Source organism: Thunnus maccoyii, chromosome 19 (genome assembly GCF_910596095.1).
Source record: "Thunnus maccoyii chromosome 19, fThuMac1.1, whole genome shotgun sequence".
Classification (NCBI taxonomy): Eukaryota; Metazoa; Chordata; class Actinopteri; order Scombriformes; family Scombridae; genus Thunnus; species Thunnus maccoyii.
The window spans coordinates 22,142,810-22,154,726 of NC_056551.1; the positions used below are offsets into that span (position 1 = coordinate 22,142,810).

The 11,917-nt window shown below is 39.3% G+C and overlaps 1 long non-coding RNA gene across 1 annotated transcript; it reads left to right on the top strand.

Moving 5' to 3' along the window:
• Positions 1 to 591, top strand: LOC121885986. The gene is made up of 2 exons (XR_006092652.1): positions 1 to 133; positions 278 to 591. It is a non-coding gene; the product is annotated as an uncharacterized LOC121885986 (long non-coding RNA).
• The last annotated feature ends 11,326 nt before the right edge of the window (positions 592 to 11,917 follow it).

Below are 11,917 nucleotides of genomic sequence, written 5' to 3' on the forward strand. Positions count from 1 at the left end.
ACCACAGTTACTTAACCAGCCACACTTGCTAGAGTCAGTCAGTTTGCTTGTCTCCTCTTGTGTGCAGGCACAGACTTTAATGGTTGTATTTGATGTAGTTTCCCTGTGCAAATATGATAATCTGAGTATTTATGTGGGTTGGTCTCTGTATTCTATTATGTGCACAATTTTGGTAGAAATGATGTTTGCAACTCACTGAGTCAGTTTGCTTGTCTCCTCTTGTGTGCAATGTGGGGGTGTACTGAACCTGCTGCTGGTTTTCCACTACATGAAACAGCTGGGTCGATGTCTGGAGAGCTGTATGGTGCAGAGCAGCAGCTGATTAGCAGAGCCCCTAGAAAATACAGCCCAACATTGATGCAGGGACCGACCAGCCATGAACCAGTGCCCAGCAACAGCACAGCAGTCCTTGGTGTAATGGTTTTGGCTTCGCTACACGCAGGGAAGAGAAGCTGAGCACACCCAGCCACAGATGTCCTATTCTTCCCTATCCAACTGATTCTTAACTCTCCTGGCTTTGGCCATGTTTTAGCCTTATTTATTTATTACAAGCAATCAATTAAAACAATGTGTTTTGTTTTGTTTTTAACTGCATGGTCTGTTGCCTTTTGCCCATTTCTTTATACACTGGTTGGTCAATTATGAACTGGGAGTTGTACACACATTAAAAAGAGGAGAAAAAAGGAGAAAGATGCATCTTCTATCACTAACAGAGTCAAAATCAGTAAGCTATGCTTCCAAAGTCCAGTGTAGGGAAGATAACTAATTACTTACCTGCTGCATGTAGATTACCTGTGTAACCCTGGTTACTTTAGTGCATGTAAACCCACTGAATAAGCTTAGTTTAGCATAGTTTGAAGACTGGAAGCAGGTGGAAACAGCCAGCCTGGCACACTTGGAAGCTAAAATGTACCAGCCCGTTCTCACTCCCAACTCCTCACATATTGAAGCTTGGTCAGGACCCGTGGCGTCATTTTTCAACATGCAGGGTAGTCCGATAGACTTCTGTTGAACTCCCACAACGTCTGAAATAGACGCCATGAGATCGATGATGTCTATATAAGGTGACAAATTTCAGCCTGGTCACCAGAATAAAATGTTGGCATTGTACGTTTCTGCAAACCACCGATTTTTAATTTAATTAAATTTTTTATTTAAACCCAAACCATGATCTTTCTCTAACCCTAACCAAGTGGTTTTTGTGCCTAAACCTAACAAGACCTTACAAGGTCCTGACCAAGCTTCGGTATGTGACAAGTTGGGAGTGAGAACGTGTTGAATGTACACCTACAAGCACCTCTAATGCTCACTAATTAACATTAACTGATCAATCAAACAAGATAGAACATGTTAATTGATAAGCTTTGGAGTGGCTGGAAGGTATATTTTGAGCTTTGGACAGAGTCAGTTTAGCTGTTTTGCCCTGCTTTTGTAGTCTTTATGCTAAGCTAAGGTAATTAACTCTCAGCTCTATCTTCATAATTAATGCACAGAAAGCATCAGTCTTATCATCTAACTCTCCGGCAAAAAGCTAATAAACAGATACAGAGAACTGAATTGAACATCTATAACATGAATAATACAAAGGGTTTGTATGACTGTATTACGAAAACCTTTCAAATCTCTCACTAGAAAGTCAGAATACGAGTTCTATATTGCCCTTTTTTCTACAAAACACTGCCGATGGCCAAACTGTTCTTAAACTGAGAAAGTTTAAGACCTTTCACATATTTTGTTGCCTTTTTTTCTGGTATAAAAAAGTAGAAAAGCAATACAAGCCAAAAGAAAAACAGTAAACTCCAAAATATGAAACCATTCGTCTCTGTCAACAGTGATCGATACATTTTTTTTTTTTTTTGTATCTTCATAAATCCATAATAGAAACTTTTTTTAGAGGAGACAGCAATATGTGGAGTTTCTATACAGCTGTGTTAGGAAAGAAAGAAGAAATAAAACCTTGAAAAACGGTGCACATTTAGTATACAGAAACTGCTGCGGGAATCTAATCAAGATAAGACAACAGCAGCTGGAAAAAGATGGTTGACGGGGTGAAAAAAAAACAAAAAAAACAAGAGAGAGGTCTTTTTTATGTGAGTGCATGTGTGACAGTTCTAACCCCCAGTGCTAGAGGGACAGGTCTGTTTCTGCAGGACTAAATTGGCTGTCAAAGCTGCCACAGACAGCCCTTCACACACGCAGCCCTCTCATATTTCTCCTGTAATATGAACTGGAGGAGAGGAGGGAGAGAAAAAAAAATGCAATTACCCCCTTTCGTATGTCATCTCTGTCATGTATGAAGGTAAAAACACAGAACAGCTCTCGTTATAATGACTCCCTCAAAACTCATTTTCCACTTCCACAACAGAGACGGGCGTGCGGGATCATATTACCTGAACCACATAAGATTGTCACAACCGCTCTACATTATACACTATTACTCTTTATTCTCCCTCCGTTTTAATAAAACCTCCTCAGTACACTGACTCCCCTGAGGCCACAGAACCTGAATTACATCATGTCCTCTTGTCCATAGGTTGCAAGACTTTTTTCTTTTTCCCTCAGCAGTAATAGGCTTTTGTTCAGTTTAAAAGGACACGCCACCTGACAACCTCATTAAAATAATTTAGCCCGATTTAGGCTGACAGAGACATATTCTATAAACTCAAATAAGCCATCACAGGTCCAAAATGGTTCTTCTGACTTTAATAAAGGGTAAATCTGATGGGATTTTATATTTCTTTCACTTTAAACAAATCCCATTTAAATAAGACCAAACCTACATTGAGCTGATCCTACTAACAAGTATCCAAAGCTTGATATAGCTTGATTTAAAAAAAAAAAAAACTACAGTGTCCAGCTTTAATTTATGAAATTATTTAACCTTGTTTTAAAAATGAAAGTATATATTTCAACCAGTCTAGATTTATGTCCTCTGTTTAGGAACATGAGGGCTTGCAGCTGAGTCCAACAGACAGAGTAGGGAAGATGGAAGGTGTTGAGAGACAGACATTGGTTCCTTTTTATGGGATTTATTATTTTTTAAAGGACAGTTGCACTTAACAACAATTTTTGCCAAAGTTTGGACCATAATTTCTACCAGTTATGCTAACATTTTACTCACCATTCAATTGCTGAGCTCTAATCTGGCAACATCATTAAAATGTCCTATGTGTTTTAGTGTCCAATGTCCAGTGAATTTACACAGATCTCAGGTGTGCCAAACTTATTTGTAAAAAAAACAAACAAACAAACAAACAAACAAAAAAAACCCAAAGATGAATGGTAAAATTTTTACCATAACTGTCACTGTTACAGACTGACTTCTTGATTAAACTTGACCTACTGCACCTGCACACAGTTTTCCTGTTGAATGAGGGATTATTACATTTTGGATGCACTTACTTTCAGTTTTACATCCTAATAAAGTGGTTTAGATAGTCTGGCTAAACTTTTTGCTTTTTTATAACTGGTCTGAACATCTGACCTCTTGTGTTTCTTCTAAGGAAGATCTCGTCTTTCACATTCTGTCTTTTTTCCTCTATGGAAGAATGTGAGCTATTTCCTCCTTTTCTATTTCTCTCTGTCCCTTCCTCTTTCCCACACTGTCAAAACCCCTTCATTCACAATTCTGACATCACCAAACCTGACTAATGATCTTTCTGCCCGCATTCCTCGAGCCAATCAGTTGCTGGTTGCCATTCTTTAAATATCATTGAAATTCTGCCATTTCTTTCAGACCCACCTCTTCCCCATCACCGCTATGACCTCTATGGTATCCAGGGAGACTCCTCTGAAGGTTTCCATAAACCACCTGCTGGCTCCACTCCAACACCGCCAGTGTCTAGACTCTGAGGGGATCCTGTCCAATCTTCTATCTTCATATGGGCCTATGAAGATGCTTCACATTGATGGAGTCTAATCACCAGAAATCTTTCTCTGTTACTAACCTCAATAAATATTGTTATACATTTCCAATTGTTGAAATTAAATTATGGCCAGAACTATGAAATTAAGACCAGAGTTCTAATAAAGAGGAATTATTCTTCAATGTCCTGCAACCAGTCATGGTCAGTAATCCATTAGCACACTGATCCATGGTCGCCTTATTATTGCACAGTTTAAATTCCATCTAATGTCTCTTTGTGGAGGTACAGATCTTGTTTGATGAGAACAATACAGTATATGTGCTTTGGTTTAACAAGCAAAAGCATTTGCTGAGGTCATTTAATTTTTTTTATATCATACTAAAGTGCTCTGGATAAAAGTGTCTACTAAATGCTAAAATTTGAAATTGACTGACAGCCGTCCATGGTGAAAGACTGCTGTCTCCGCCCCTTGTCTGTCCGGATTTCCTCATTAAATGCGCTGCAGCGGTGATCGATGTCACGGCTCCCTCATCCTCATGTGCTCCTGACATGATTTATCATTCACCCTCCCCCATCTCCCTCCATCTCCATCTCCCAACTCCACAATAACATCTCTTCCATCTCATCTGTGTGCATAACTGAGGGAGGATTTTTTATTTTCTCTTCATGATTACAATCAGGTGAGGAGGATCGCACATGTAAAATGTCTGAGGCAAACTGATTTTAAAAAGTTCCCTGGTAAACATCTTTAAAACATGAAAGGCTACAACTGAGGACATTCCCAGACATGGCGCCCACATCACAGTGAGTCACCCTTGTGTTGTTCCCGAGCTCCCACCTGACATTCTGAATCCGCTCTCGGAAAGACATTTCCATCAGCTGATAGATCACAGATGACGTTCTTGCCCTCAAATTAAATAGTCTTTCTCCTGCTGCTTTTCCTTCTCCCTTGACACAAGAGGAGGTGATTTCACCAACTCAAGGGAGGTGAAATAGGGACTGATGACTTGTATGACACATGAACTTCTCACACTCTCATTACCCATGATCTATCATCAGCACCCTGTCGGCCTGTTCTCCTATAGCTACGGTCTCGGCTGATGAGTGACCATCAGATGAATCACAATTAAACACATTTCTCCTCTCCTCTGTCACCACCGAGGCAGCTACGCTACATCACTGAGGTTATCAGTGCAAGACAGCCCTGCGTGTAAATTAAATGCAGACTGAGACAGGAGCTGTCAGTCACCCTGTTCAGAGTAAGTGTATCCATCTGTGTCTCCACCACCGAACCATGGAGGCACCAAGGACATGCAGTAACCCATCACCACTCAGGAATAGTTCCCATTTCCCCACCTCCTCTCCTTTCTACTGTCTTATTATGTTCGTCATGAATAAATTTGGTTTTCAGTGCAGCACTGTGCAGCACACTCCTGTCTTGGGTATTAAAAAAGAGCAATTATTAATAGGGACACGGGAATGCAAGGCACATTCACACACAACATGCTTTTCCACACTGGCAAACAACTGTCTGTTTGCTGTTTTTCTTAACAAGCACAAACAGCTGAAACATGTAATGTTTGCCAGGTATGTATATCTGCATGGAAACACACACCGACCCACACAAGCACACACAGACATGTGCACGCCCTCTGAGACACAACTGCTATTGGATTTCCATGCCTCCTTTTGGTGTAATGAAATGCAGATGCTCTTTTTTTTGCTCCAGACAACACAGTTCGTCTCTGCTTTCTTGCATGCAATCACAGGATTACCATGTACTGCATAGTGATGCTGGTACATGACTCTCAACTGAAGTTTCCTTTGATCAATATTTGAGAGAAATTATGTGACTTATTACTGACAGAATTCGAGGTTCTGGCATGTGAGCCACGCGCATGCACAACACGTTGTCTGTTACAGTATTGTCTGAAAAGCCAGGGAGGGTACGAACCAAATATTATGTGAATAAGCAAGAGGTCATCGAGTGTTACTGGAAGAACGTCATCATCCAACATGGCTACACGCACTGCCCTGGAACTTGTCATTGCTTAGGAAGAATCTATCTGCTTATGGCTATTAAAACTACAAAGGTGACGCAAGAGGAGATGGTCTGTCCATCCCTTACATGCAGAGAATTGTCTCGATGGGGAATATAGCCATATTGTGAGGCTGATGCATGCTATTGACGAAGAAATGCACTTCAGCTACTTCAACATGTCCACGTACAGCACTAGCCTAGTTACAAAGATGACGTCATTTTTGGTGTGTGTACCCTCATGCCGGGGACATTGCGTCTAGCATAAACCTAGCTTTAAAGAGACAGTAGTTTAAACAGCCTGTTTCAGACAGAGGCTGAACTGGGGTCGCATAAAGGACCAGTATAAGATAAATAAGGAATTTAAATCATGCAAGATATACCAGCAGAGCCCCAACATATAAATATAGATCCAGAAATGTGTATGATATGCCCCCTTTAAGCCATTGTGGAGGTGGGTGTGGTCGGTGTTTAGCTGCAGGAGAGAGAGGTGTGGAGATGGCTCAGGAGAGCAGTGCCAGGTGAGTTGATTAGCACAGCTGATGCTGATTAACTAATTGTACTCTCCCTTTCAAATGCAGTAGTATGCTGGAGCTCAGATGGCTGCCCACACACAAGACAGACAGGCCAGCTGTCAGGATTTGGTTGGCGAAGGCCGGAACTATTATTTGGGGAGGGACTCCAGGGACCAAACCGCATGCGCCAGAAGCCGGCCGACCACAGGCGCATGGTGGCTTTATGTTTATTGTTTATGTGGAAACGTGTGCAAGCAGCCGAAAAGTTCTCTGTGACCCACCTGTTGTATTGGTGTTATATGCCGAGGGAACGCACGGTAGCAGCGAGACGTGCTACAGCCATTTTTCCATTTAATATCACCACTTGGGTTCAAATTTCTTTTTTAATTTCTTTTTTTTTCCTTTTTATAATTTGGGTGAACAGGCCCTTCAAAAGTAGTCACCCATGACCAATTGGGTGTCCATTTCATATTAAATGAGAATTCTTATGTAAGAACACTTTAATAGTCCAAAACTTTGTACATCAAAGACTATTTTATGATATTCTAAGGGGATCCAGTGAGTGTTAAATGCCTTTCCCTCATTAAATGTCACTAAGTTAAGCATATACATGAGTCATGCTTGGAGGGTTTCCATCATGTGGGAGTTTAAGGCCTTCTCGGGTAAACACATGTATTAAGGCTCTTAGCTCATTGCCATTAAAATTCATTAAAGTCTCTGACTTGTACTTTTATTACATAAATGTAAGAAACAGATACCGGTTGAGAAAGACATTTAAAACAAAATTCATGAAGTCTTGCTTGATATTTAAGTGGTGCAGACAGCCATGGGAAAAAAAAATCAGCCACTCTGGTGAAATAATATCAAGTATTTATCCTTTGAGCATAGGCAATCAAGCAGACCAACGCATATCAATTATAAGTCTTCATCCCTGATGAGAGATGATGAGATCCTGATGAAGACTTAGAGTTGATATGCGTTGGTCTGCTTGACAGAGTGGCTTAGTTTTTGGGGTCATTTAAGGACAAACATCAAGCAAGACTTCCTGGATTTTGTTTTTTGTACTTTCACCTGCCCCACTAAACAGCACCTGTTGTATGAGCCATCAGAACCATGGAGCGCTTCCTCCTTCCATTGGTAACATTTCAAACAGTCAGATTAATTATCCAAAGAGAGTCCATGGCCACAGCACTGGTGACTGCTACTGGCTGGTCAAGTCCGATGGGCGGTTATTTATGGATGACCCTCTTGAGCCACAGGTGCCCCATTTCTAGAAAAACAGCAACATTTTGTTCAAATTGGTTAAAATGATTGATGCTCTTCTTGCAGTTGTGCAAATAATGACTGTCCTCACCAGAAAAATGACAGCATTGGTTGGTTATCTTAACAGCTCAAAATGATATGTTTAGCAAAAAGTTTTATGGAGAAAGTTAGCCTGACTTCAAAACCAAAAATCTTGTTTCAACCAACAGTCAATGTTTTTCACACATTTCTTTTTAAACTTTAACCAAGTATTTTGGATTGCTCAGTGCATTTGTACCAATAGGGGTGCCAGATGAGCAAGTTGCTGTTATGGATAATTTTGTAATACACTGATAAATGAGCTATTCCTGCTTTTAGGATTTGCTGTTTGTGTGCATTGCACTTTTCTAGCTAGTGAAATGATGAAACTTGTAACTTGTAGCTATCATGTAGCTCCATGTATATCAGCAAGTGTATGGTGCCTTCAGGGCAACAGAAGGGTCCGCAACGACTTGAAACATGGTCTACATGGGGGATTTTTTAATGTTGTAAAACCAAATAAAGTATGATGATCACTTTATCATCTCACAACATTCTTGTCTTTCAAATTTTGTAATTGTGCTTCACTTCCAAAACACAACATCTACAGTAAACAGCCTAAAATATCAAATCTAATGTCCTTGCAGAGGCTGGCTAATCTAAGTTTACACTGTTCTGGCCGATTATCCAAGAAAGATGAAACACTGTCAGCATGCTCTCTCTCCCTCTTTCTTTTTACTGTAGGTTTTAGTGACGCTGCTAACAACCACTGGCTAATTTCCCACAGAGACACCCACTGTTTGTCTCCAGAGACCCTGAGATGGATTCTCACAGTTCTTGGGTCATTCGAGTATCTCTCATATCCTGTTAGTTGTTCATCCGCTTCTGAAGCCAAACACTCAGGTTGACTATTTATTTTGGCATCCTACGTGTTGGGAAACAAAGCCAGACACTGTGAATTCTATTCGCCGTCATTCACTTCCTCTACTCATTCTCCTCTCTGTCACAGCTTTGTAACACAACATTTTTAGAGTGTGAAAGGTGACAATTTTCAGTCTAATTCCTGTACAGTACAGTAGGCGTTAACAGAACTGGTCTTGCACATTCAATAAGAAATGGAACACTGTGTGCTTGTGTGTTTTTAACACTAGTATCCACCCAAGCTCATTAATTTAGTAACTGAAATATTCAGGTTAATGTGTGCCTTAATTTCACCTTGTTCATAATAACAATGGGGTGATACTGAAGTAAGACTGCTCTGGACAATGTAGCAAGAAATACTTTAGTGATAAATATGAGGTTTGTAAGGATTAAGATGAATCTTTACAATATGTACTGTCAGTTATTCAAAAGAGAACAATTCAGTATTGCATACCATTAGAAATACACTGTGAGTTTATTTTAATCAATTTGGTTGGTGAATACTGTAAAACCTTAATGTGTGGGGCAAAAATTACAAAAACGTCTCAGCAATTCATATTCCAGGTATTTCTCAAAAATCCTGTTTTTGATTTCCCATTCGTATTTATTTGCTACCTTCCCTTTTTACATTTTTGTATCCCCAACTTTCTATAAGTGGGTCAAAAATTCCCCATGTGCATTTCCTATTTTAAAGGAATCTTTCATCCTGCTCATTTATTTCTGTCACGTATATATACAATAGGCTATTTACTGTGAACCACATCTCATTAGCATCACACCTCAGCTACAGTACATTATTGTACACAATAAGACTGTTTGATACCTGTGAGTGTTATCTAGGCTATATTTTTCACCTAAAGTATTGATATTACTATATTTAGGGCTGTTTTACATAATATTTACACTTTGGTTACAATTATGTTAATCAAAGTGCTCTTTCCTCCCTCAATCATCTTTAAGCTGCTGTACATCAAGTGTAATAATATACTATATAAAGTGCAATACAACCTGTGGGGTACTGTACATTTTCAGGAGTAGTCTGTATATATTGCCATTTCTATTTTACGTATAATTTTATTGTATTGCCTAATGCTCTTTTCTTTCTTTTACCTATTGCCATTTTCTTTAACCTTTGGTTCTCTTCTTCCTACTTAATATTTATTCATTGCTGTATTATTATGTATGTTCTGTTATGTGTACATGACAACAAAAACCTTGAACCTATTGTAATAAAAACCTATTTTACAGCTATGGATTGTGTTGCCATAGTTACTGTGAGTAGCTTGTTAGTTTACTAGCATAATTAAGATAAACCTTAATATTTGCAAGTGTGACTATTTGATGCTGATAGTGATGAATATGACACAAGTGATAATTGTGTATTATTCTAATATTTGGCACACTTATGAGAGAGTGTAGGCTCCAATGACCTTTGCATCTAAGGGTTAAAAACAGAACCAAACTTTTTTTTTTTTCAATAACCCATTGTTAAGAATCCAAAATATCAATTAAGTGACAAACATGTAGATCTAATCCTAGATAATAAATGATTGATGGTGGCAGTCATTATTGTTGAGTGCCCAGGAACAACTGCTGCTAGCTGACTGATATATAAATGCTTTTAAAATATCAGTTTCAGTGCTGTGAAGCTTTGAAATGTGCGCAACACACCAACATCAATCATATATAGCGGTGTGAACAACAAACAAACATCCAGCCTCAGTAGTTCAGATGAGCGTAAGGGAAAGCTAATACAGAAAGATACTGTGATTTTAAAGCAATTGTTCTGTGATTGAAGTACTCCGCTCCCCAGCCTCCGGCTATCAAATAAAGTCTGATCCCTCTTCCCCTATATCCTCCTCAAATCTTTTAATGAGACCAAATCCTTTTAACTCATGCTCTAACTGCTGGAGTTATGGATATAACTGTGTGTGTGTGTGTATGTGTGTGTGTGTGCTCAGAGCTCAGAGCTGTTCTCTCCTTCTGTCGGGGTGGAAAGGGAAGAGCAGCAGTTTCCTCTGGAGGAGAAATCACATCAAAGACATCAAAAGGCCGAAAAACATAGCATCAATATGAGGCCGAATGAGTATCATCTCACAAGACCAACTAGAGTCCATGAACCTACCAGCATAACCTAAATATACTGCCCAGAGATTATTAAAGCTGAACTGCAGCTGAACTATAAATGAAAACAATCTTTGTGTCCAATATATTGCACCTGACAGACTGTATGGGTTTTACTAAGCAATAGCCAGGGTCTCAAATTTAAAACTACGACCACAATTTGACCAGGATATAAAATATAAATGAGTTTTAAATATCAGATTTTATATGCTAAGTTTCCAGTCTATTAATCTTTTTACCGCAGTGGTAAATTAACTCCCAACAACTAAACTAATTTATCCTCAGAGGAAGAGTACAAATTTATTTAATAGGCATCATTCAACCTTAATATGAACACACACACATCATTGGTCAATGCCACGTCAGCAAAAGTATTCTGTATAACAAGGAAATATGTTTGACCTTTGCCACACTTCAGGAGTGGAATTTTTTCTGAGAAAATGCTGCTGAGCATTTTAAAGGGGACATATCGTGCACATTTGCAGGTCTATATTTATATTCTGGGGCTCGACTGGAATATTTTTGCATGATTCCCAGTTTTAAAAAAACTCATTATCTATCTTCTTCTCTATCTTTCTGGTCCTTTATGCAGCTCATCAGTTCAGCCTCTGTCTGAAACAGGACATTTTAGCTCCTGTCTCTTTAAGGCCCCCCTTCTGATGAGCCCACTCTGTTCTGATTGGTTAACTTCAGGAAGCTTCATCCCACTCAGGAGGCTATGTAAACAAACATCAGGAGACGGATTTCACTTCTTTTTCTTTTTCTTTACTGAAAATGGAAACTTTTCAAATCCATCTGTACATGTTTGAGCCCTAATCTGATTGAAATATGTGAGTGGACAATGTGAACAGCCTTAGAAACAAAGGTTACAGCCGTTTGGGGACATGCACGAACAATCTGACATCATCACGAGGAGGAAGCAGAGGTAACATTGCAAACAGAGTATTGAGAGCAGACTGAAGCCATGGATTATGACTTGCCTTGACTTACCTGACTTCACCTCAGGTTTTGGAACTTTGACCATGTTTAACATAGATATCCAACATCATAACAGTATGAAAATAACAGAGAATCACAAAAAGCATGATATGTACCCTTTGAAGTGGAAGAAAGTGGAAGCGGATGTTTTCTAGAGCTGTAGTAAACATGAAGTGTTTCAGATTTTTTTAAAA